The following is a 27,055-nucleotide window of genomic DNA, read 5'->3' as shown; positions in this document are numbered from 1 at the left end:
CGTAATGTAAAACTGGTGACACAGGAAACGCTCAAAACATAGACAGTAGGAAGACTCAGTCTCCCTGTACTTAAGTCGGCATTGTGTCTCTTATATTTAATTCCGATGCAATTTCTCTGTTTCATCGTCAATGGGAAGGTCCAAGGAATACAGTAAAGCTGCGGAGGTGCATCGGAATGTAAAACTAGTGACACAGGAAACGCTCAAAACATAGACAGTAGGAAGACTCAGTCTTCCTGTACTTAAGTCGGCATTGTGTCTCTTATATTTAATTTCGATGCAATTTCTGTGTTTCATCGTCAATGGAAAGGTCCAAGGGATACAGGAAACTTGCAGAGGTGCATCGGAATGTCAAACTGGTAACACAGGAAACGCTCAAAGCATAGAGAGTAGGAAGACTCAGTCTTCCTGTACTTAAGTCGGCATTGTGTCTCTTATATTTAATTCCGATGCAATTTCTGTGTATCATCGTCAATGGGAAGGTCCAAGGGATACAGTAAACATGCAGAGGTGCATCGGAATGTAAAACTGGTGACACAGGAATCGCTCAAAACATAGACAGTAGGAAGACTCATTCTTCCTATACTTAAGTCGGCATTGTGTCTCTTATATTTATTTCCGATGAAATTTCGGTGTTTCATCGTGAATGGGAAGGTCCAAGAGATATAGTAACCCTGTAGAGGTGCATCGGAAAATAAAACTGGTGACACAGGAAACGCTCAAATTATAGACAGTAGGAAGACTCAGTCTTCCTGTACTTAAGTCGGCATTGTGTCTCTTATATTTAATTCCGATGCAATTTCTGTGTTTCATCGTCAACGGGAAGGTCCAAGGGATACAGTAAACCTGCAGAGGTGCATCATAATGTAAAACTGGTAACACAGGAAACGCTCAAAACATAGACTGTAGGAAGACTCAGTCTTCCTGTACTTAAGTCGGCATTGTGTATCTTATATTTAATTCCGATGCAATTTCTGTGTTTCATCGTCAATGGGAAGGTCCAAGGGATACAGTAAACCTGCAGAGGTGCATCAGAATGTAAAACTGGTGACACAGGAAACGCTCAACACATAGACAGTAGGAAGACTCATTCTTCCTGTACTTAAGTCGGCATTGTGTATCTTATATTTAATTCCGATGCAATTTCTGTGTTTCATCGTCAATGGGAAGGTCCAAGGAATACAGTAAACCTGCAGAGGTGCATCGGAATGTAAAACTAGTGACACAGGAAACGCAGAAAACATAGACAGTAGGAAGACTCTGTCTTCCTGTACTTAAGTCGGCATTGTGTCTCTTATATTTAATTCCGATGCAATTTCTGTGTTTCATCGTCAATGGGAAGGTCCAAGGGATACAGTAAGCCTGCAGAGGTGCATCAGAATGTAAAACTGGTGACACAGGAAATGCTCAAAGCATAGAGAGTAGGAAGACTAAGTCTTCCTGTACTTCAGTCAGCATTGTGTCTCTTATATTTAATTCCGATGCAATTTCTGTGTTTCATCGTCAATGGGAAGGTCCAAGGGATACAGTAAACCTGCAGAGGTGCATCGGAATGTAAAACTGGTGACACAGGAAACGCTCAAAGCATAGAGTGTAGGAAGACTCAGTCTTTCTGTACTTAAGTCGGCAGTGTGTCTCCTATATTTAATTCCGATGCGATTTCTGTGTTTCATCGACAATGGGAAGGTCCAAGGGATACAGTAAACCTGCAGAGGTGCATCGGAATGTAAAACTGGTGACACAGGAAACGCTCAAAACATTGTCCGTACGTAGACTGTTATCTTGTACTTATGTAGGCATTGTGTCTCTTATATTTAATTCCGATGCGATTTCTGTGTTTCATCGACAAGGGGAAGGTCCAAGGGATACAGTAAACCGGCAGAGGTGCATCGGAATGTAAAGCTGGTGACACAGGAAACGCTCAAGACATTGACCGTACGAAGACTGTTTTCTTGTACTTAAGTCGGCATTGTGTCTCTTATATTTAATTTCGATGCAATTTCTGTGTTTCATCGTCAATGGGAAGGTCCAAGGGAAACAGTAAACCTGCAGAGATGCATCGGAATGTAAAACTGGTGACACAGGAAACGCTCAAAACATAGACAGTAGGAAGACTCAGTCTTCCTGTACTTAAGTCGGCATTGTGTCTCTTATATTTATTTCCGTGAAATTTCTATGTTTCATCGTCAATGGGAAGGTCCAAGGGATACAGTAAACCTGCAGAGGTGCATCAGAATGTAAAACTGGTGACACAGGAAACGCTCAACACATAGACAGTAGGAAGACTCATTCTTCCAGTACTTAAGTCGGCATTGTGTCTCTTATATTTAATTCCGATGCAATTTCTGTGTTTCATCGTCAATGGTAAGGTCCAAGGAATACAGTAAACCTGCAGAGGTGCATCGGAATGTAAAACTAGTGACACAGGAAACGCTCAAAACATAGACAGTAGGAAGACTCAGTCTTCCTGTACTTAAGTCGGCATTGTGTCTCTTATATTTAATTCCGATGCAATTTCTGTGTTTCATCGTCAACGGGAAGGTCCAAGGGATACAGTAAACCTGCAGAGGTGCATTAGAATGTAAAACTGGTAACACAGGAAACGCTCAAATCATAGACTTTAGGAAGACTCAGTCTTCCTGTACTTAAGTCGGCATTGTGTCTCTTATATTTAATTCCGATGCAATTTCGGTGTTTCATCGTCAATGGGAAGGTCCAAGGGATACAGTAAACCTGCAGAGGTGCATCGGAATGTAAAACTAGTGACACAGGAAACGCTCAAAACATAGACAGTAGGAAGACTCTGTCTTCATGTGCTTAAGTCGGCATTGTGTCTCTTATATTTAATTCCGATGCAATTTATGTGTTTCATCGTCAATGGGAAGGTCCAAGGGAAACAGTAAACCTGCAGAGGTGCATCGGAATGTAAAACTGGTGACACAGGAAACGCTCAAAACATAGACAGTAGGAAGACTCAGTCTTCCTGTAATTAAGAGCGGCATTGTGTCTCTTATATTTATTTCCGATGAAATTTCTATGTTTCATCGTCAATGGGAAGGTCCAAGGGAAACAGTAAACCTGCAGAGGTGCATCGGAATGTAAAACTGGTGACACAGGAAACGCTCAAATCATAGACAGTAGGAAGACTCAGTCTTCCTGTACTTAAGTCGGCATTGTGTCTCTTATTTTTATTTCCGATGAAATTTCTATGTTTCATAGTCAATGGGAAGGTCTAACGGATACAGTAAACCTGCAGAGGTGCATCAGATTAAAAACTGTTGACACAGGAAACGCTCAACACATAGATAGTAGGAAGACTCATTCTTCCTGTACTTAAGTCGGCATTGTGTCTCTTATATTTAATTCCGATGCAATTTCTGTGTTTCATCGTCAATGGGAAGGTCCAAGGAATACAGTAAACCTGCAGAGGTGCATCGGAATGTAAAACTAGTGACACAGGAAACGCTCAAAACATAAACAGTAGGAAGACTCTGTCTTCCTGTACTTAAGTCGGCATTGTGTATCTTATATTTAATTCCGATGCAATTTCTGTGTTTCATCGTCAATGGGAAGGTCCAAGGGATACAGTAAGCCTCCAGAGGTGCATCAGAATGTAAAACTGGTGACACAGGAAACGCTCAAACATAGAGTGTAGGAAGACTCAGTCTTCCTGTACTTAAGTCGGCAGTGTGTCTCTTATATTTAATTTCGATGCAATTTCTGTGTTTCATCGTCAATGGGAAGGTCCAAGGGAAACAGTAAACCTGCAGAGGTGCATCGGAATGTAAAACTGGTGACACAGGAAACGCTCAAATCATAGACAGTAGGAAGACTCAGTCTTCCTGTACTTAAGTCGGCATTGTGTCTCTTGTATTTAATTCCGATCAAATTTCTGTGTTTCATCGTGAATGGGAAGGTCCAAGGAATACAGGAAACCTGCAGAGGTGCATCGGAATGTAAAACTAGTGACACAGGAAACGCTCAAAACATAGACAGTAGGAAGACTCTGTCTGCCTGTACTTAAGTCGGAATTGTGTCTCTTATATTTAATTCCGATGCAATCTCTGTGTTTCATCGTCAATGGGAAGGTCCAAGGGATACAGTAAGCCTGCAGAGGTGCATCAGAATGTAAAACTGGTGACACAGGAAACGCTCAACACATAGACAGTAGGAAGACTCATTCTTCCTGTACTTAAGTCGGCATTGTGTCTCTTATATTTAATTCCGATGCAATTTCTGTGTTTCATCGTCAATGGGAAGGTCCAAGGAATACAGTAAACCTGCAGAGGTGCATCGGAATGTAAAACTAGTGACACAGGAAACGCTCAAAACATAGACAGTAGGAAGACTCTGTCTTCCTGTACTTAAGGCAGCATTGTGTCTCTTATATTTAATTCCGATGCAATTTCTGTGTTTCATCGTCAATGGGAAGGTCCAAGGCATACAGTAAGCCTGCAGAGGTGCATCAGAATGTAAAACTGGTGACACAGGAAACGCTCAAAGCATAGAGAGTAGGAAGACTCAGTCTTCCTGTACTTCAGTTGGCATTGTGTCTCTTATATTTAATTCCGATGCAATTTCTGTGTTTCATCGTCAATGGGAAGGTCCAAGAGATACAGTAAACCTGCAGAGGTGCATCGGAATGTAAATCTGGTGACACAGGAAACGCTCAAAACATAGACAGTAGGAAGACTCAGTCTTTCTGTACTTAAGTCGGCATTGTGTCTCCTATATTTAATTCCGATGCGATTTCTGTGTTTCATCGTCAATGGGAAGGTCCAAGGGATACAGTAAACCTGCAGAGGTGCATCGGAATGTAAAACTGGTGACACAGGAAACGCTCAGAACATTGTCCGTACGTAGACTGTTATCTTGTACTTATGTAGGCATTGTCTCTCTTATATTTAATTCCGATGCGATTACTGTGTTTCATCGACAAGGGGAAGGTCCAAGGGATACAGTAAACCTGCAGAGGTGCATCGGAATGTCAACCTGGTAACACAGGAAACGCTCAAAACATAGAGAGTTGGAAGACTCAGTCTTCCTGTACTTATGTTGGCATTGTGACTCTTATATTTAATTCCGATGCAATTTCTGTGTTTCATCGTCAATGGGAAGGTCCAAGGGATACAGTAAACCTGCAGAGTTGCATCGGAATGTAAAACTGTTGACACAGGAAAGGCTCCAAACATAGACAGAGGAACACTCAGTCTTCCCATACTTATGTCGGCATAGTGTCTCTTATATTTATTTCCGATGAAATGTCTGTGTTTCATCGTGAATGGGAAGGTCCAAGGGATATAGTAAACCTGCAGAGGTGCGTCAGAAAGTTAAACTGATGACACAGGAAACGCTCAAAACATAAACAGTAGGAGGACTTAGTCTTCCTGTACTTAAGTCGGCATTGTGTCTTATATTTAATTCCGATGCAATTTCTGTGTTTCATCGTCAATGGGAAGGTCCAAGGGATACAGTAAACCTGTAGAGGTGCATCGGAATGTAAAACTGGTGACACAGGAAACGCTCAAATTATAGATACTAGGAAGACTCAGTCTTCCAGTACTTAAGTCTGCATTGTGTCTCTTATATTTAATTCCGATGCAATGTCTATGTTTCATCGTCAATGGGAAGGTCCAAGGGATACAGTAACCTGCAGAGGTGCATCAGAATGTAAAACTGGTGACACAGGAAACGCTCAAAACGTAGAATGTAGGAAGACTCAGTCTTCCTGTACTTAAGTCGGCATTGTGTCTCTTATATTTTATTCCGATGCTATTTCTGTGTTTCATCGTCAATGGGAAGGTCCAAGGGGTACAGTAAACCTGCAGAGGTGCATCGGAATGTAAAACTGGTGACACAGGAAACGCTCAAAACAAAGACAGTAGGTAGACTCAGACTTCCTGTTCTTAAGTCGGCATTGTGTCTCTTATATTTAATTCCGATGAAATTTCAGTGTTTCATCGTGAATGGGAAGGTCCAAGGGATATAGTAAACCTGCAGAGGTGCATCGGAAAGTAAAACTGATGACACAGGAAACGCTCAAAACATAGACAGTAGGAACGCTTAGTCTTCCTGTACTTAAGTCGGCATTGTGTCTCTTAAATTTAATTCCGATGCAATTTCTGTGTTTCATCGTCAATGGGAAGGTCCAAGGGATACAGTAAACCTGCAGAGGTGCATCGGAATGTATAACTGGTGACACAGGAAACGCTCAAAACATTGACAGTAGGAAGACTCAGTCTTCCTGTACTTAAGTCGGCATTGTGTCTCCTATATTTAAATCCGATGCGATTTCTGTGTTTCATCGACAATGGGAAGGTCCAAGGGATACAGTAAACCTGCAGAGGTGCATCGGAATGTAAAACTGGTGACACAGGAAACGCTCAAAACATTGTCCGTACGTAGACTGTTATCTTGTACTTAAGTAGGCATAGTGTCTCTTATATTTAATTTCGATGCAATTTGTGTGTTTCATCGTCAATGGGAAGGTCCAAGGGATACAGGAAACCTGCAGAGGTGCATCAGAATGTAAAACTGGTGACACATGAAACGCTCAAATCATAGACAGTAGGAAGACTCAGTCTTCCTGTACTTAAGTCGGGCCGGCCGAAGTGGCCGTGCGGTTTAAGGCGCTGCAGTCTGGAACCGCAAGTCCGCTACGGTCGCAGGTTCGAATCCTGCCTCGGGCATGGATGTTTGTCATGTCCTTAGGTTAGTTAGGTATAACTAGTTCTAAGTTCTAGGGGACTAATGACCTCAGCAGTTGAGTCCCATAGTACTCAGAGCCATTTTTTTTTACTTAAGTCGGCATTGTGTGTCTTATATTTAATTCCGATGCAATTTCTGTGTTTCATCGTCAATGGGAAGCTCCACGGGATACAGTAAACCTGCAGAGGTGCATCGGAATGTAAATCTGGTGACACAGGAAACGCTCAAATCATAGACAGTAGGAAGACTCAGTCTTTCTATACTTAAGTCGGCATTGTGTCTCTTATTTTTATTTCCGATGAAATTTCTGTGTTTCATCGTGAATGGGAAGGTCCATGGGATATAGTAAACCTGCAGAGGTGTATCGGAAAATAAAACTGGTGACGCAGGAAACGCTCAAAACATAGATAGTAGGAAGACTTAGTCTTCCTGTACTTAAGTCGGCATTGTGTCTCTTATATTTAATTCCGATTCAATTTCTGTGTTTCATCGACAAGGGGAAGGTCCAAGGGATACAGTAAACCGGCAGAGGTGCATCGGAATGTAAAACTGGTGACACAGGAAACGCTCCAAACATAGACAGAGGAAGACTCAGTCTTCCCATACTTATGTCGGCATAGTGTCTCTTATATTTATTTCCGGTGAAATGTCTGTGTTTCATCGTGAATCGGAAGGTCCAAGGGATATAGTAAACCTGCAGAGGTGCGTCAGAAAGTTAAACTGATGACACAGGAAACGCTCAAAACATAAACAGTAGGAGGACTTAGTCTTCCTGTACTTAAGTCGGCATTGTGTCTCTTATATTTCATTCCGATGCAATTTCTGTGTTTCATCGTCACTGTGAAGGTCCAAGGGATACAGAAAACCTGTAGAGGTGCATCGGAATGTAAAACTGGTGACACAGGAAACGCACAAATTATAGACACTAGGAAGACTCAGTCTTCCAGTACTTAAGTCTGCATTGTGTCTCTTACATTTAATTCCGATGCAATGTCTATGTTTCATCGTCAATGGGAAGGTCCAAGGGATACAGTAAACCTGCAGAGGTGCATCAGAATGTAAAACTGGTGACACAGGAAACGCTCAAAACATAGAATGTAGGAAGACTCAGTCTTCCTGTACTCAAGTCGGCATTGTGTCTCTTATATTTTATTCCGATGCAGTTTCTGTGTTTCATCGTCAATGCGAAGGTCCAAGGGATACAGTAAACCTGCAGAGGTGCATCGGAATGTATAACTGGTGACACAGGAAACGCTCAAAACATTGACAGTAGGAAGACTCAGTCTTTCTGTACTTAAGTCGGCATTGTGTCTCCTATATTTAAATCCGATGCGATTTCTGTGTTTCATCGTCAATGGGAAGGTCCAAGGGATACAGTAAACCTGCAGAGGTGCATCGGAATGTAAAACTGGTGACACAGGAAACGCTCAAAACATTGTCCGTACGTAGACTGTTATCTTGTACTTAAGTAGCCATAGTGTCTCTTATATTTAATTTCGATGCAATTTGTGTGTTTCATCGTCAATGGGAAGGTCCAAGGGATACAGGAAACCTGCAGAGGTGCATCAAAATGTAAAACTGGTGACACATGAAACGCTCAAATCATAGACAGTAGGAAGACTCAGTCTTCCTGTACTTAAGTAGGGCCCGCCGAAGTGGCCGTGCGGTTAAAGGCGCTGCAGTCTGGAACCGCAAGTCCGCTACGGTCGCAGGTTCGAATCCTGCCTCGGGCATGGATGTTTGTGATGTCCTTAGGTTAGTTAGATATAACTAGTTCTAAGTTCTAGGGGACTAATGACCTCAGCAGTTGAGTCCCATAGTGCTCAGAGCCATTTTTTTTTACTTAAGTCGGCATTGTGTGTCTTATATTTAATTCCGATCCAATTTCTGTGTTTCATCGTCAATGGGAAGCTCCACGGGATACAGTAAACCTGCAGATGTGCATCAGAATGTAAAACTAGTGACACAGGAAACGCTCAAAACATAGACAATAGGAAGACTCTGTCTTCATGTACTTAAGACGGCATAGTGTCTCTTATATTTAATTTCTATGCAATTTCTGTGTTTCATCGTCAATTGTAAGGTCCAAGGGAAACAGTAAACCTGCAGAGGTGCATCGGAATGTAAAACTGGTGACACAGGAAACGCTCAAAACATAGACAGTAAGAAGACTCAGTCTTCCTGTACTTAAGTCGGCATTGTGTCTCTTATATTTATTTGCGATGAAATTTCTATGTTTCATCGTCAATGGGAAGGTCCAAGGGAAACAGTAAACCTGCAGAGGTGCATCGGAATGTAAAACTGGTGACACAGGAAACGCGCAAATCATAGACAGTAGGAAGAAGCAGTCTTCCTGTACTTAAGTCGGCATTGTGTCTCTTATATTTATTTCCGATGAAATTTCTATGTTTCATCGTCAATGGGAAGGTCCAAGGGATACAGTAAACCTGCAGAGGTGCATCAGAATAAAAACTGTTGACACAGAAAACGCTCAACACATAGACAGTAGGAAGACTCATTCTTCCTGTACTTAAGTCGGCATTGTGTCTCTTATATTTAATTCCGATGCAATTTCTGTGTTTCATCGTCAATGGGAAGGTCCAAGGAATACAGTAAACCTGCAGAGGTGCATCGGAATGTAAAACTAGTGACAAAGGAAACGCTCAAATCATAGACAGTAGGAAGACTCTGTCTTCCTGTACTTTAGTTGGCATTGTGTCTCTTATATTTAATTCCGATGGAATTTCTGTGTTTCATCGTCAATGGGAAGGTCCAAGGGTTACAGTAAGCCTGCAGAGGTGCATCAGAATGTAAAACTGGTGACACAGGAAACGCTCAAAGCATAGAGTGTAGGAAGACTCAGTCTTCCTGTACTTCAGTCGGCATTGTGTCTCCTATATTTAATTCCGATGCAATTTCTGTGTTTCATCGTCAATGGGAAGGTCCAAGGGATACAGTAAACCTGCAGAGGTGCATCGGAATGTAAAACATGTGACACAGGAAACGCTCAAAACATAGACAGAAGGAAGACTCTGTCTTCCTGTACATAAGTCGGCATTGTGTCTCTTATATTTAATTCCGATGCAATTTCTGTGTTTCATCGTCAATGGGAAGGTCCAAGGGAAACAGTAAACCTGCAGAGGTGCATCGGAATGTTAAACTGGTGACACAGGAAACGCTCAAAACATCGACAGTAGGAAGAATCAGTCTTCCTGTACCTAAGTCGGCATTGTGTCTCTTATATTTATATCCGATGAAATGTCTATGTTTCATCGTCAATGGGAAGGTCCAAGGGATACTGTAAACCTGCAGAGGTGCATCAGAATGTAAAACTGGTGACACAGGAAACGCACAACACATAGACAGTGGGAAGACTCATTCTTCCAGTACTTAAGTCGGCATTGTGTATCTTTCATTTAATTCCAACGCAATTTCTGTGTTTCATCGTCAATGGGAAGGTCGATGGAATACAGTAAACCTGCAGAGGTGCATCGGAATGTAAAACTAGTGACACAGGAAACGCTCAACACATAGACAGTAGGAAGACTCAGTCTTCCTGTACTTAAGTCGGCATTGTGTCTCTTATATTTAATTCCGATTCAATTTCTGTGTTTCATCGTCAATGGGAAGGTCCAAGGGAAACAGTAAGCCTGCAGAGGTGCATCGGAATGTAAAACTGGTGACACAGGAAACGCTCAAAACATAGACAGTAGGATGACTCAGTCTTCCTGTACTTAAGTCGGCATTGTGTCTCTTGTATTTAATTCCGATGCAATTTCTGTGTTTCATCGTCAATGGGAAGGTCCAAGGGATACAGTAATCCTGCAGAGGTGCATCAGATTGTAAAACTGCTGACACAGGAAACGCTCAAAACATAGACAGTAGGAAGACTCAGTCTTCCTGTACTTAAGTCGGCATTGTGTTTCTTATATTTAATTCCGATGCAATTTCTGTGTTTCATCGTCAATGGGAAGGTCCAATGGATACACAAAACCTGCAGAGGTGCATCAGAATGTAAAACTGGTGACACAGGAAACGCTCAGCGCATAGACAGTAGGAAGCCTCAGTCTTCCTGTACTTAAGTCGGCATTGTGTTTCTTATATTTAATTCCGACACAATTTCTGTGTTTCGTCGACAATGGGAAGGTCCAAGGGATACAGTAAACCGGCAGAGATGCATCGGAATGTAAAACTGGTGACACAGGAAACGCTCAAAACAATGACCGTTCGAAGACTGTTATTTTGTACTTAAGTCGGCATTGTGTCTCTTATATTTAATTTCGATTCAATTTCTGTGTTTCATCGTCAATGTGAAGGTCCAAGGGAGACAGGAAACCTGCAGAGGTGCATCGGAATGTCAAACTGGTAACCCAGGAAACGCTCAAAGCATAGAGAGTAGGAAGACTCAGTCTTCCTGTACTTAAGTCGGCATTGTGTCTCTTTTATTTAATTCCGATGCAATTTCTGTGTTTCATCGTCAATGGGAAGGTCCAAGGGATACAGTAAACCTGCAGAGGTGCAACGGAATGTAAAACTGGTGACACAGGAAACGCTCAAACATAGACTGTAGGAAGACTCAGTCTTCCTATACTTAAGTCGGCATTGTGTCTCTTATATTTATTTCCGATGAAATTTCTGTGTTTCATCGTGAATGGGAAGGTCCAAGGGATATAGTAAACCTGTAGAGGTGCATCGGAAAATAAAACTGGTGACACAGGAAACGCTCAAATTATAGACAGTAGGAAGACTCAGTCTTCCTGTACTTAAGCTGGCATTGTGTTTCTTATATTTAATTCCGATGCAATTTCTGTGTTTCATCGTCAACGGGAAGGTCCAAGGGATACAGTAAACGTGCAGAGGTGCATCAGAATGTAAAACTGGTGACACAGGAAACTCTCAAAACATAGACTGTAGGAAGACTCAGTCTTCCTGTACTTAAGTCGGCATTTGGTCTCTTATATTTAATTCCGATGCAATTTCTCTGTTTCATCGTCAATGGGAAGGTCCAAGGGATACAGTAAACCTGCAGAGGTGCATCAGAATGTAAAACTGGTGACACAGGAAACGCTCAACACATAGACAGTAGGAAGACTCATTCTTCCTGTACTTAAGTCGGCATTGTGTCTCTTATATTTTATTCCGATGCAATTTCTGTGTTTCATCGTCAATGGGAAGGTCCAAGGAATACAGTAAACCTGCAGAGGTGCATCGGAATGTAAAACTAGTGACACAGGAAACGCTCAAAGCATAGACAGTAGGAAGACTCTGTCTTCCTCTACTTAAGTCGGCATTGTGTCTCTTATATTTAATTCCGATGCAATTTCTGTGTTTCATCGTCAATGGGAGGGTCCAAGGGATACAGTAAGCCTGCAGAGGTGCATCACAATGTAAAACTGGTGACACAGGAAACGCTCAAAGCATAGAGAGTAGGAAGACTCAGTCTTCCTGTACCTCAGTCGGCATTGTGTCTCTTATATTTAATTCCGATGCAATTTCTGTGTTTCATCGTCAATGGAAAGGTCCAAGGCATACAGTAAACCTGCAGAGGTGCATCGGAATGTAAAACTAGTGACACAGGAAACGCTCAAAACATAGACAGTAGGAAGACTCTGTCTTCCTGTACTTAAGTCGGCATTGTGTCTCTTATATTTAATTCCGATGCAATTTCTGTGTTTCATCGTCAATGGAAAGGTCCAAGGGAAACAGTAAACCTGCAGAGGTGCATCGGAATGTAAAACTGGTGACACAGGAAACGCTCAAAACATAGACAGTAGGAAGACTCAGTCTTCCTGTACTTAAGTCGGCATTGTGTCTCTTATATTTAATTCCGATGAAATTTCTGTGTTTCATCGTGAATGGGAAGGTCCAAGGGATATAGTAAACCTGCAGAGGTGCATCGCAAAGTAAAACTGATGACACAGGAATCGTTCAAAACATAGACAGTCGGAAGACTTAGTCTTCCTGTACTTAAGTCGGCATTGTGTCTCTTATATTTAATTCCGATGCAATTTCTGTGTTCCATCGTCAATGGGAAGGTCCAAGGAATACAGTAAACCTGCAGAGGTGCATCAGAATGTAAAACTAATGACACAGGAAACGCTCAAAACATAGACAGTAGGAAGACTTAGTCTTCCTGTACTTAAGCCGGCATTGTGTCTCTTATATTTATTTCCGCTGCAATTTCTGTGTTTCATCGTCAATGGGAAGGTCCAAGGGAAACACTAAACCTGCAGAGGTGCATAGGAATGTAAAACTGGTGACACAGGAAACGCTCAAAACATAGACAGTAGGAAGGCTCTGTCTTCCTGTACTTAAGTCGGCATTGTGTCTCTTATATTTAATTCCGATGCAATTTCTGTGTTTCATCGTCAATGGGAAGGTCCAAGGCATACAGTAAACCTGCAGAGGTGCATCGGAATGTAAAACTAGTGACACAGGAAACGCTCAAAACATAGACAGTAGGAAGACTCTGTCTTCCTGTACTTAAGTCAGCATTGTGTCTCCTATATTTAAATCCGATGTGATTTCTGTGTTTCATCGACAATGGGAAGGTCCAAGGGATACAGTAAACCTGCAGAGGTGCATCGGAATGTAAAACTGGTGACACAGGAAACGCTCAAAACATTGTCCGTACGTAGACTGTTATCTTGTACTTAAGTAGCCATAGTGTCTCTTATATTTAAATTCGATGCAATTTGTGTGTTTCATCGTCAATGGGAAGGTCCAAGGGATACAGGAAACCTGCAGAGGTGCATCAAAATGTAAAACTGGTGACACATGAAACGCTCAAATCATAGACAGTAGGAAGACTCAGTCTTCCTGTACTTAAGTAGGGCCGGCCGAAGTGGCCGTGCGGTTAAAGGCGCTGCAGTCTGGAACCGCAAGTCCGCTACGGTCGCAGGTTCGAATCCTGCCTCGGGCATGGATGTTTGTGATGTCCTTAGGTTAGTTAGGTATAACTAGTTCTAAGTTCTAGGGGACTAATGACCTCAGCAGTTGAGTCCCATAGTGCTCAGAGCCATTTTTTTTTACTTAAGTCGGCATTGTGTGTCTTATATTTAATTCCGATGCAATTTCTGTGTTTCATCGTCAATGGGAAGCTCCACGGGATACAGTAAACCTGCAGATGTGCATCAGAATGTAAAACTAGTGACACAGGAAACGCTCAAAACATAGACAATAGGAAGACTCTGTCTTCATGTACTTAAGACGGCATAGTGTCTCTTATATTTAGTTTCTATGCAATTTCTGTGTTTCATCGTCAATTGTAAGGTCCAAGGGAAACAGTAAACCTGCAGAGGTGCATCGGAATGTAAAACTGGTGACACAGGAAACGCTCAAAACATAGACAGTAAGAAGACTCAGTCTTCCTGTACTTAAGTCGGCATTGTGTCTCTTATATTTATTTGCGATGAAATTTCTATGTTTCATCGTCAATGGGAAGGTCCAAGGGAAACAGTAAACCTGCAGAGGTGCATCGGAATGTAAAACTGGTGACACAGGAAACGCGCAAATCATTGACAGTAGGAAGAAGCAGTCTTCCTGTACTTAGGTCGGCATTGTGTCTCTTATATTTATTTCCGATGAAATTTCTATGTTTCATCGTCAATGGGATGGTCCAAGGGTTACAGTAAGCCTGCAGAGGTGCATCAGAATGTAAAACTGGTGACACAGGAAACGCTCAAAGCATAGAGTGTAGGAAGACTCAGTCTTCCTGTACTTCAGTCGGCATTGTGTCCCCTATATTTAATTCCGATGCAATTTCTGTGTTTCATCGTCAATGGGAAGGTCCAAGGCATACAGTAAACCTGCAGAGGTGCATCGGAATGTAAAACTAGTGACACAGGAAACGCTCAAAACATAGACAGTAGGAAGACTCTGTCTTCCTGTACTTAAGTCAGCATTGTGTCTCCTATATTTAAATCCGATGTGATTTCTGTGTTTCATCGACAATGGGAAGGTCCAAGGGATACAGTAAACCTGCAGAGGTGCATCGGAATGTAAAACTGGTGACACAGGAAACGCTCAAAACATTGTCCGTACGTAGACTGTTATCTTGTACTTAAGTAGCCATAGTGTCTCTTATATTTAAATTCGATGCAATTTGTGTGTTTCATCGTCAATGGGAAGGTCCAAGGGATACAGGAAACCTGCAGAGGTGCATCAAAATGTAAAACTGGTGACACATGAAACGCTCAAATCATAGACAGTAGGAAGACTCAGTCTTCCTGTACTTAAGTAGGGCCGGCCGAAGTGGCCGTGCGGTTAAAGGCGCTGCAGTCTGGAACCGCAAGTCCGCTACGGTCGCAGGTTCGAATCCTGCCTCGGGCATGGATGTTTGTGATGTCCTTAGGTTAGTTAGGTATAACTAGTTCTAAGTTCTAGGGGACTAATGACCTCAGCAGTTGAGTCCCATAGTGCTCAGAGCCATTTTTTTTTACTTAAGTCGGCATTGTGTGTCTTATATTTAATTCCGATGCAATTTCTGTGTTTCATCGTCAATGGGAAGCTCCACGGGATACAGTAAACCTGCAGATGTGCATCAGAATGTAAAACTAGTGACACAGGAAACGCTCAAAACATAGACAATAGGAAGACTCTGTCTTCATGTACTTAAGACGGCATAGTGTCTCTTATATTTAGTTTCTATGCAAATTCTGTGTTTCATCGTCAATTGTAAGGTCCAAGGGAAACAGTAAACCTGCAGAGGTGCATCGGAATGTAAAACTGGTGACACAGGAAACGCTCAAAACATAGACAGTAAGAAGACTCAGTCTTCCTGTACTTAAGTCGGCATTGTGTCTCTTATATTTATTTGCGATGAAATTTCTATGTTTCATCGTCAATGGGAAGGTCCAAGGGAAACAGTAAACCTGCAGAGGTGCATCGGAATGTAAAACTGGTGACACAGGAAACGCGCAAATCATAGACAGTAGGAGGAAGCAGTCTTCCTGTACTTAAGTCGGCATTGTGTCTCTTATATTTATTTCCGATGAAATTTCTATGTTTCATCGTCAATGGGAAGGTCCAAGGGATACAGTAAACCTGCAGAGGTGCATCAGAATAAAAACTGTTGACACAGGAAACGCTCAACAAATAGACAGTAGGAAGACTCATTCTTCCTGTACTTAAGTCGGCATTGTGTCTCTTATATTTAATTCCGATGCAATTTCTGTGTTTCATCGTCAATGGGAAGGTCCAAGGAATACAGTAAACCTGCAGAGGTGCATCGGAATGTAAAACTTGTGACACAGGAAACGCTCAAAACATAGACAGAAGGAAGACTCTGTCTTCCTGTACATAAGTCGGCATTGTGTCTCTTATATTTAATTCCGATGCAATTTCTGTGTTTCATCGTCAATGGGAAGGTCCAAGGGAAACAGTAAACCTGCAGAGGTGCATCGGAATGTTAAACTGGTGACACAGGAAACGCTCAAAACATCGACAGTAGGAAGAATCAGTCTTCCTGTACCTAAGTCGGCATTGTGTCTGTTATATTTATATCCGATGAAATGTCTATGTTTCATCGTCAATGGGAAGGTCCAAGGGAAACAGTAAGCCTGCAGAGGTGCATCGGAATGTAAAACTGGTGACACAGGAAACGCTCAAAACATAGACAGTAGGATGACTCAGTCTTCCTGTACTTAAGTCGGCATTGTGTCTCTTGCATTTAATTCCGATGCAATTTCTGTGTTTCATCGTCAATGGGAAGGTCCAAGGGATACAGTAATCCTGCAGAGGTGCATCAGATTGTAAAACTGCTGACACAGGAAACGCTCAAAACATAGACAGTAGGAAGACTCAGTCTCCCTGTACTTAAGTCGGCATTGTGTTTCTTATATTTAATTCCGATGCAATTTCTGTGTTTCATCGTCAATGGGAAGGTCCAATGGATACACAAAACCTGCAGAGGTGCATCAGAATGTAAAACTGGTGACACAGGAAACGCTCAGCGCATAGACAGTAGGAAGCCTCAGTCTTCCTGTACTTAAGTCGGCATTGTGTTTCTTATATTTAATTCCGACACAATTTCTGTGTTTCGTCGACAATGGGAAGGTCCAAGGGATACAGTAAACCGGCAGAGATGCATCGGAATGTAAAACTGGTGACACAGGAAACGCTCAAAACAATGACCGTACGAAGACTGTTTTCTTGTAATTAAGTCGGCATTGTGTCTCTTATATTTAATTTCGATTCAATTTCTGTGTTTCATCGTCAATGTGAAGGTCCAAGGGAGACAGGAAACCTGCAGAGGTGCATCGGAATGTCAAACTGGTAACACAGGAAACGCTCAAAGCATAGAGAGTAGGAAGACTCAGTCTTCCTGTACTTAAGTCGGCATTGTGTCTCTTTTATTTAATTCCGATGCAATTTCTGTGTTTCATCGTCAATGGGAAGGTCCAAGGGATACAGTAAACCTGCAGACGTGCAACGGAATGTAAAACTGGTGACACAGGAAACGCTCAAACATAGACTGTAGGAAGACTCAGTCTTCCTATACTTAAGTCGGCATTGTGTCTCTTATATTTATTTCCGATGAAATTTCTGTGTTTCATCGTGAATGGGAAGGTCCAAGGGAAATAGTAAAACTGTAGAGGTGCATCGGAAAATAAAACTGGTGACACAGGAAAGGCTCAAATTATAGACAGTAGGAAGACTCAGTCTTCCTGTACTTAAGCTGGCATTGTGTTTCTTATATTTAATTCCGATGCAATTTCTGTGTTTCATCGTCAACGGGAAGGTCCAAGGGATACAGTAAACGTGCAGAGGTGCATCAGAATGTAAAACTGGTGACACAGGATACTCTCAAAACATAGACTGTAGGAAGACTCAGTCTTCCTGTACTTAAGTCGGCATTTGGTCTCTTATATTTAATTCCGATGCAATTTCTCTGTTTCATCGTCAATGGGAAGGTCCAAGGGATACAGTAAACCTGCAGAGGTGCATCAGAATGTAAAACTGGTGACACAGGAAACGCTCAACACATAGACAGTAGGAAGACTCATTCTTCCTGTACTTAAGTCGGCATTGTGTCACTTATATTTTATTCCGATGCAATTTCTGTGTTTCATCGTCAATGGGAAGGTCCAAGGAATACAGTAAACCTGCAGAGGTGCATCGGAATGTAAAACTAGTGACACAGGAAACGCTCAAAACATAGACAGTAGGAAGACTCTGTCTTCCTCTACTTAAGTCGGCATTGTGTCTCTTATATTTAATTCCGATGCAATTTCTGTGTTTCATCGTCAATGGGAGGGTCCAAGGGATACAGTAAGCCTGCAGAGGTGCATCGGAATGTAAAACTAGTGACACAGGAAACGCTCAAAGCATAGAGAGTAGGAAGACTCAGTCTTCCTGTACCTCAGTCGGCATTGTGTCTCTTATATTTAATTCCGATGCAATTTCTGTGTTTCATCGTCAATGGGAGGGTCCAAGGGATACAGTAAGCCTGCAGAGGTGCATCAGAATGTAAAACTGGTGACACAGGAAACGCTCAAAACATAGACAGTAGGAGGGCTCTGTCTTCCTGTACTTAAGTCGGCATTGTGTCTCTTATATTTAATTCCGATGCAATTTCTGTGTTTCATCGTCAATGGGAAGGTCCAAGGCATACAGTAAACCTGCAGAGGTGCATCGGAATGTAAAACTAGTGACACAGGAAACGCTCAAAACATAGACAGTAGGAAGACTCTGTCTTCCTGTACTTAAGTCGGCATTGTGTCTCTTATATTTATTTCCGATGAAATTTCTGTGTTTCATCGTGAATGGGAAGGTCAAAGGGATATAGTAATCCTGCAGAGGTACATCGGAAAGTAAAACTGATGACACAGGAAACGCTCAAAACATAGACAGTAGGAAGACTTAGTCTTCCTGTACTTAAGTCGGCAATCTGTCTCTTATATTTAATTCCGATGCAATTTCTGTTTTTCATCGTCAATGGGAAGGTCCAAGGGATACAGTAAACCTGCAGAGGTGCATCTGAATGTAAAACTGATGACACAGAAATCGCTCAAAACATAGACAGTAGGAAGACACAGTCTTCCTGTACTCAAGTCGGCATTTGGTCTCTTATATTTAATTCCTATGAAATTTCTGTGTTTCATCGTCAATGGGAAGGTTCAAGGGATACAGTAATCCTGCAGAGGTGCATCAGAATGTAAAACTGGTGACACAGGAAACGCTGAAAATATAGACAGTAGGAAGACTCAGTCTTCCTGTACTTAAGTCGGCATTGAGTTTCTTATATTTAATTCCGATGCGATTTCTGTGTTTCATCGACAATGGGAAGGTCCAAGGGATAGAGTAAACCGGCAGAGATGCATCTGAATGTAAAACTGGTGACACAGGAAACGCTCAAAACATTGACCGTACGAAGACTGTTTTCTTGAACTTAAGTCTGCATTGTGTCTCTTATATTTAATTTCGATGCAATTTCTGTGTTTCATCAGCAATGGGAAGGTCCAAGGGATACAGGAAACCTGCAGAGGTGCATCGGAATGTCAAACTGGTAACACAGGAAACGCTCAAAGCAAAGAGAGTAGGAAGACTCAGTCTTACTGTACTTAAGTCGGCATTGTGTCTCTTATATTTAATTCCGATGCAATTTCTGTGTTTCATCGTCAATGGGAAGGTCCAAGGGATACAGTAAACCAGCAGAGGTGCATCGGAATTCAAAACTGGTGACACAGGAAACGCTCAAAACATAGACTGTAGGAAGACACAGTCTTCCGGTACTTAAGTCGGCATTGTGTCTCTTATATTTAATTCCGAATCAATGTCTGTGTTTCATCGTTAATGGGAAGCTCCAAGGGATACAGTAAATCTGCAGAGGTGCATCAGAATGTAAAACTGGTGACACAGGAAACGCTCAAAGCATAGAGTGTAGGAAGACTCAGTCTTCCTGTACTTCAGTCGGCATTGTGTCTCCTATATTTAATTCCGATACAATTTCTGTGTTTCATCGTCAACGGGAACGTCCAAGGGATACAGTAAACCTGCAGAGGTGCATCAGAATGTAAAACTGGTGACACAGGAAACGCTCAAAACATTGACTGTAGGAAGACTCAGTCTTCCTGTAATTAAGTCGGCATTGTGTCTCTTATATTTAATTCCGATGCAATGTCTGTGTTTCATCGTCAATGGGAAGGTCCAAGGGAAACAGTAAACCTGCTCAGGTGCATCGGAATGAAAAACTGGTGACACAGGAAACGCTCAAAACATAGACAGTATTAAGAATCAGTCTTCCTGTACCTAAGTCGGCATTGTGTCTCTTATATTTATATCCGATGAAATGTCTATGTTTCATCGTCAATGGGAAGGTCCAAGGGATACAGTAAACCTGCAGAGGTGCATCAGAATGTAAAACTAGTGACACAGGAAACGCTCAACACATGGACAGTGGGAAGACTCATTCTTCCAATACTTAAGTCGGCATTGTGTATCTTACATTTAATTCCAATGCAATTTCTGTGTTTCATCGTCAATGGGAAGGTCGATGGAATACAGTAAACCTGCAGAGGTGCATCGGAATGTAAAACTAGTGACACAGGAAACGCTCAACACATAGACAATAGGAAGACTCAGTCTTCCTGTACTTAAGTCGGCATTGTGTCTCTTATATTTAATTCCGATTCAATTTCTGTGTTTCATCGTCAATGGGAAGGTCCAAGGGAAACAGTAAACCTGCAGAGGTGCATCGGAATGTAAAACTGGTGACACAGGAAACGCTCAAAACATAGACAGTAGGAAGACTCAGTCTTCCTGTACTTAAGTCGGCAATGTGTCTCTTGTATTTAATTCCGATGCAAGTTCTGTGTTTCATCGTCAATGGGAAGGTCCAAGGGATAGAGTAATCCTGCAGAGGTGCATCAGAGTGTAAAACTGGTGACACAGGAAACGCTCAAAACATAGACAGTAGGAAGACTCAGTCTTCCTGTACTTAAGTCGTCACTGTGTCTCTTATATTTAATTCCGATGCAATTTCTGTGTTTCATCGTCAATGGGAAGGTCCAATGGATACAGAAAACCTGCAGAGGTGCATCAGAATGTAAAACTGGTGACACAGGAAACGCTCAAAGCATAGAGAGTAGGAAGACTCAGTCTTCCTGTACTTAAGTCGGCATTGTGTCTCTTTTATTTAATTCCGATGCAATTTCTGTGTTTCATCGTCAATGGGAAGGTCCAAGGGATACAGTAAACCTGCAGAGGTGCAACGGAATGTAAAACTGGTGACACAGGAAACGCTCAAACATAGACAGTAGGAAGACTAAGTCTTCCTATACTTAAGTCGGCATTGTGTCTCTTATATTTATTTCCGATGACATTTCTGTGTTTCATCGTGAATGGGAAGGTCCAAGGGATATAGTAAACCTGTAGAGGTGCATTGGAAAATAAAACTGGTGACACAGGAAACGCTCAAAACATAGACTGTAGGAAGACTCAGTTTTCCTATACTTAAGTCGGCATTGTGTCTCTTATATTTATTTCCGATGAAATTTCTGTGTTTCATCGTGAATGGGAAGGTCCAAGGGATATAGTAAACCTGTAGAGGTGCATCGGAAAATAAAACTGGTGACGCAGGAAACGCTCAAATTATAGACAGTAGGAAGACACAGTCTTCCTGTACTTAAGTCGGCATTGTGTCTCTTATATTTAATTCCGATGCAATTTCTGTGTTCCATCGTCAATGGGAAGGTCCAAGGAATACAGTAAACCTGCAGAGGTGCATCAGAATGTAAAACTAATGACACAGGAAACGCTCAAAACATAGACAGTAGGAAGACTTAGTCTTCCTGTACTTAAGTCGGCATTGTGTCTCTTATATTTAATTCCGCTGCAATTTCTGTGTTTCATCGTGAATGGGAAGGTCCAAGGGATATAGTAAACCTGTAGAGGTGCATCGGAAAATAAAACTGGTGACGCAGGAAACGCTCAAATTATAGACAGTAGGAAGACACAGTCTTCCTGTACTTAAGTCGGCATTGTGTCTCTTATATTTAATTCCGATGCAATTTCTGTGTTCCATCGTCAATGGGAAGGTCCAAGGAATACAGTAAACCTGCAGAGGTGCATCAGAATGTAAAACTAATGACACAGGAAACGCTCAAAACATAGACAGTAGGAAGACTTAGTCTTCCTGTACTTAAGTCGGCATTGTGTCTCTTATATTTAATTCCGCTGCAATTTCTGTGTTTCATCGTCAATGGGAAGGTCCAAGGGAAACAGTAAACCTGCAGAGGTGCATAGGAATGTAAAACTGGTGACACAGGAAACGCTCAAAACATAGACAGTAGGAAGACTCTGTCTTCCTGTACTTAAGTCGGCATTGTGTCTCTTATATTTATTTCCGATGAAATTTCTGTGTTTCATCGTGAATGGGAAGGTCAAAGGGATATAGTAATCCTGCAGAGGTACATCGGAAAGTAAAACTGATGACACAGGAAACGCTCAAAACATAGACAGTAGGAAGACTTAGTCTTCCTGTACTTAAGTCGGCAATCTGTCTCTTATATTTAATTCCTATGAAATATCTGTGTTTCATCGTCAATGGGAATGTTCAAGGGATACAGTAATCCTGCAGAGGTGCATCAGAATGTAAAACTGCTGACACAGGAAACGCTCAAAACATTGACCGTACGAAGACTGTTTTCTTGTACTTAAGTCGGCATTGTGTCTCTTATATTTAATTCCGATGCAATTTCTGTGTTTCATCGTCAATGCGAAGGTCCAATGGATACAGTAAACCTGCAGAGGTGCATCAGAATGTAAAACTGGTGACACAGGAAACGCTGAAAATATAGACAGTAGGAAGACTCAGTCTTCCTGTACTTAAGTCGGCATTGAGTTTCTTATATTTAATTCCGATGCGATTTCTGTGTTTCATCGACAATGGGAAGGTCCAAAGGATAGAGTAAACCGGCAGAGATGCATCTGAATGTAAAACTGGTGACACAGGAAACGCTCAAAACATTGACCGTACGAAGACTGTTTTCTTGTACTTAAGTCTGCATTGTGTCTCTTATATTTAATTTCGATGCAATTTCTGTGTTTCATCAGCAATGGGAAGGTCCAAGGGATACAGGAAACCTGCAGAGGTGCATCGGAATGTCAAACTGGTAACACAGGAAACGCTCAAAGCATAGAGAGTAGGAAGACTCAGTCTTACTGTACTTAAGTCGGCATTGTGTCTCTTATATTTAATTCCGATGCAATTTCTGTGTTTCATCGTCAATGGGAAGGTCCAAGGGGTACAGTAAACCAGCAGAGGTGCATCGGAATGCAAAACTGGTGACACAGGAAACGCTCAAAACATAGACTGTAGGAAGACACAGTCTTCCGGTACTTAAGTCGGCATTGTGTCTCTTATATTTAATTCCGAATCAATGTCTGTGTTTCATCGTTAATGGGAAGCTCCAAGGCATACAGTAAATCTGCAGAGGTGCATCAGAATGTAAAACTGGTGACACAGGAAACGCTCAAAGCATAGAGTGTAGGAAGACTCAGTCTTCCTGTACTTCAGTCGGCATTGTGTCTCCTATATTTAATTCCGATACAATTTCTGTGTTTCATCGTCAACGGGAACGTCCAAGGGATACAGTAAACCTGCAGAGGTGCATCAGAATGTAAAACTGGTGACACAGGAAACGCTCAAAACATTGACTGTAGGAAGACTCAGTCTTCCTGTACTTAAGTCGGCATTGTGTCTCTTATATTTAATTCCGATGCAATGTCTGTGTTTCATCGTCAATGGGAAGGTCCAAGGGAAACAGTAAACCTGCTCAGGTGCATCGGAATGAAAAACTGGTGACACAGGAAACGCTCAAAACATAGACAGTAGGAAGAATCAGTCTTCCTGTACCTATGTCGGCATTGTGTCTCTTATATTTATATCCGATGAAATGTCTATGTTTCATCGTCAATGGGAAGGTCCAAGGGATACAGTAAACCTGCAGAGGTGCATCAGAATGTAAAACTAGTGACACAGGAAACGCTCAACACATAGACAGTGGGAAGACTCATTCTTCCAATACTTAAGTCGGCATTGTGTATCTTACATTTAATTCCAATGCAATTTCTGTGTTTCATCGTCAATGGGAAGGTCGATGGAATACAGTAAACCTGCAGAGGTGCATCGGAATGTAAAACTAGTGACACAGGAAACGCTCAACACATAGACAGTAGGAAGACTCAGTCTTCCTGTACTTAAGTCGGCATTGTGTCTCTTATATTTAATTCCGATTCAATTTCTGTGTTTCATCGTCAATGGGAAGGTCCAAGGGAAACAGTAAACCTGCAGAGGTGCATCGGAATGTAAAACTGGTGACACAGGAAACGCTCAAAACATAGACAGTAGGAAGACTCAGTCTTCCTGTACTTAAGTCGGCAATGTGTCTCTTGTATTTAATTCCGATGCAAGTTCTGTGTTTCATCGTCAATGGGAAGGTCCAAGGGATAGAGTAATCCTGCAGAGGTGCATCAGAGTGTAAAACTGGTGACACAGGAAACGCTCAAAACATAGACAGTAGGAAGACTCAGTCTTCCTGTACTTAAGTCGGCATTGTGTCTCTTATATTTAATTCCGATGCAATTTCTGTGTTTCATCGTCAATGGGAAGGTCCAATGGATACAGAAAACCTGCAGAGGTGCATCAGAATGTAAAACTGGTGACACAGGAAACGCTCAAAGCATAGAGAGTAGGAAGACTCAGTCTTCCTGTACTTAAGTCGGCATTGTGTCTCTTTTATTTAATTCCGATGCAATTTCTGTGTTTCATCGTCAATGGGAAGGTCCAAGGGATACAGTAAACCTGCAGAGGTGCAACGGAATGTAAAACTGGTGACACAGGAAACGCTCAAACATAGACAGTAGGAAGACTCAGTCTTCCTATACTTAAGTCGGCATTGTGTCTCTTATATTTATTTCCGATGACATTTCTGTGTTTCATCGTGAATGGGAAGGTCCAAGGGATATAGTAAACCTGTAGAGGTGCATCGGAAAATAAAACTGGTGACACAGGAAACGCTCAAAACATAGACTGTAGGAAGACTCAGTCTTCCTATACTTAAGTCGGCATTGTGTCTCTTATATTTATTTCCGATGAAATTTCTGTGTTTCATCGTGAATGGGAAGGTCCAAGGGATATAGTAAACCTGTAGAGGTGCATCGGAAAATAAAACTGGTGACGCAGGAAACGCTCAAATTATAGACAGTAGGAAGACACAGTCTTCCTGTACTTAAGTCGGCATTGTGTCTCTTATATTTAATTCCGATGCAATTTCTGTATTTCATCGTCAACGGGAACGTCCAAGGGATACAGTAAACCTGCAGAGGTGCATCAGAATGTAAAACTGGTGACACAGGAAACGCTCAAAACATAGACTGTAGGAAGACTCAGTCTTCCTGTACTTAAGTCGGCATTGTGTCTCTTATATTTAATTCCGATGCAATGTCTGTGTTTCATCGTTAATGGGAAGCTCCAAGGGATATAGTAAACCTGCAGATTTGCATCGGAATGTAAAACTAGTGACACAGGAAACGCTCAAAACATAGACAGTAGGAAGACTCAGTCTTCCTGTACTTAAGTCGGCATTGTGTCTCTTATTTTAATTCCGATGCAATTTCTGTGTTTCATCGTCAATGGGAAGGTCCAAGGGATACAGTAAACCTGCAGAGGTGTAATGGAATGTAAAACTGGTGACCCAGGAAACGATCAAAACATAGACAGTAGGAAGACTCATTCTTCCTGTACTTAAGTCGGCATTATGTCTCTTATATTTATTGCGATGAAATTTCTGTGTTTCACCGTGAATGGGAAGGTCCAAGGGATGTAGTAAACCTGCAGAGGTGCATCGGAAAGTAAAACTGATGACACAGGAATCGTTCAAAACATAGACAGTAGGAAGACTTAGTCTTCCTGTACTTAAGTCGGCATTGTGTCTCTTATATTTAATTCCGATGCAATTTCTGTGTTTCTTCGTCAATGGGAAGGTCCAAGGAATATAGTAAACCTGCAGAGGTGCATCGGAATGTAAAACTGGTGACACAGGAAACGCTCAAAACATTGACAGTAGGAAGACTCAGTCTTCCTGTACTTAAGTCGGCATTGTGTCTCTTATATTTATTTCCGATGAAATTTCTGTAATTCATCGTGAATGGGAAGGTCCAAGGGATATAGTAATCCTGCAGAGGTGCATCGGAAAGTAAAAATGATGACACAGGAAACGCTCAAAACATAGACAGTAGGAAGACTCAGTCTTCCTGTACTTAAGTCGGCATTGTGTTTCTTATATTTAATTCCGATGCGATTACTGTGTTTCATCGTCAATGGGAAGGTCCAAGGAATACAGTAAACCTGCAGAGGTGCATCGGAATGTAAAACTAGTGACAAAGGAAACGCTCAAATCATAGACAGTAGGAAGACTCTGTCTTCCTGTACTTTAGTTGGCATTGTGTCTCTTATATTTAATTCCGATGGAATTTCTGTGTTTCATCGTCAATGGGAAGGTCCAAGGGTTACAGTAAGCCTGCAGAGGTGCATCAGAATGTAAAACTGGTGACACAGGAAACGCTCAAAGCATAGAGTGTAGGAAGACTCAGTCTTCCTGTACTTAAGTCGGCATTGTGTCTCTTATATTTAATTCCGATGCAATTTCTGTATTTCATCGTCAACGGGAACGTCCAAGGGATACAGTAAACCTGCAGAGGTGCATCAGAATGTAAAACTGGTGACACAGGAAACGCTCAAAACATAGACTGTAGGAAGACTCAGTCTTCCTGTACTTAAGTCGGCATTGTGTCTCTTATATTTAATTCCGATGCAATGTCTGTGTTTCATCGTTAATGGGAAGCTCCAAGGGATATAGTAAACCTGCAGATTTGCATCGGAATGTAAAACTAGTGACACAGGAAACGCTCAAAACATAGACAGTAGGAAGACTCAGTCTTCCTGTACTTAAGTCGGCATTGTGTCTCTTATTTTAATTCCGATGCAATTTCTGTGTTTCATCGTCAATGGGAAGGTCCAAGGGATACAGTAAACCTGCAGAGGTGTAATGGAATGTAAAACTGGTGACCCAGGAAACGATCAAAACATAGACAGTAGGAAGACTCATTCTTCCTGTACTTAAGTCGGCATTATGTCTCTTATATTTATTGCGATGAAATTTCTGTGTTTCACCGTGAATGGGAAGGTCCAAGGGATGTAGTAAACCTGCAGAGGTGCATCGGAAAGTAAAACTGATGACACAGGAATCGTTCAAAACATAGACAGTAGGAAGACTTAGTCTTCCTGTACTTAAGTCGGCATTGTGTCTCTTATATTTAATTCCGATGCAATTTCTGTGTTTCT

The sequence above is a fragment of the Schistocerca nitens genome, unplaced genomic scaffold, assembly GCF_023898315.1.
Source record: "Schistocerca nitens isolate TAMUIC-IGC-003100 unplaced genomic scaffold, iqSchNite1.1 HiC_scaffold_373, whole genome shotgun sequence".
In the NCBI taxonomy this organism is placed as follows: domain Eukaryota; kingdom Metazoa; phylum Arthropoda; class Insecta; order Orthoptera; family Acrididae; genus Schistocerca; species Schistocerca nitens.
Note: the sequence above shows the minus strand (reverse complement) of the source record.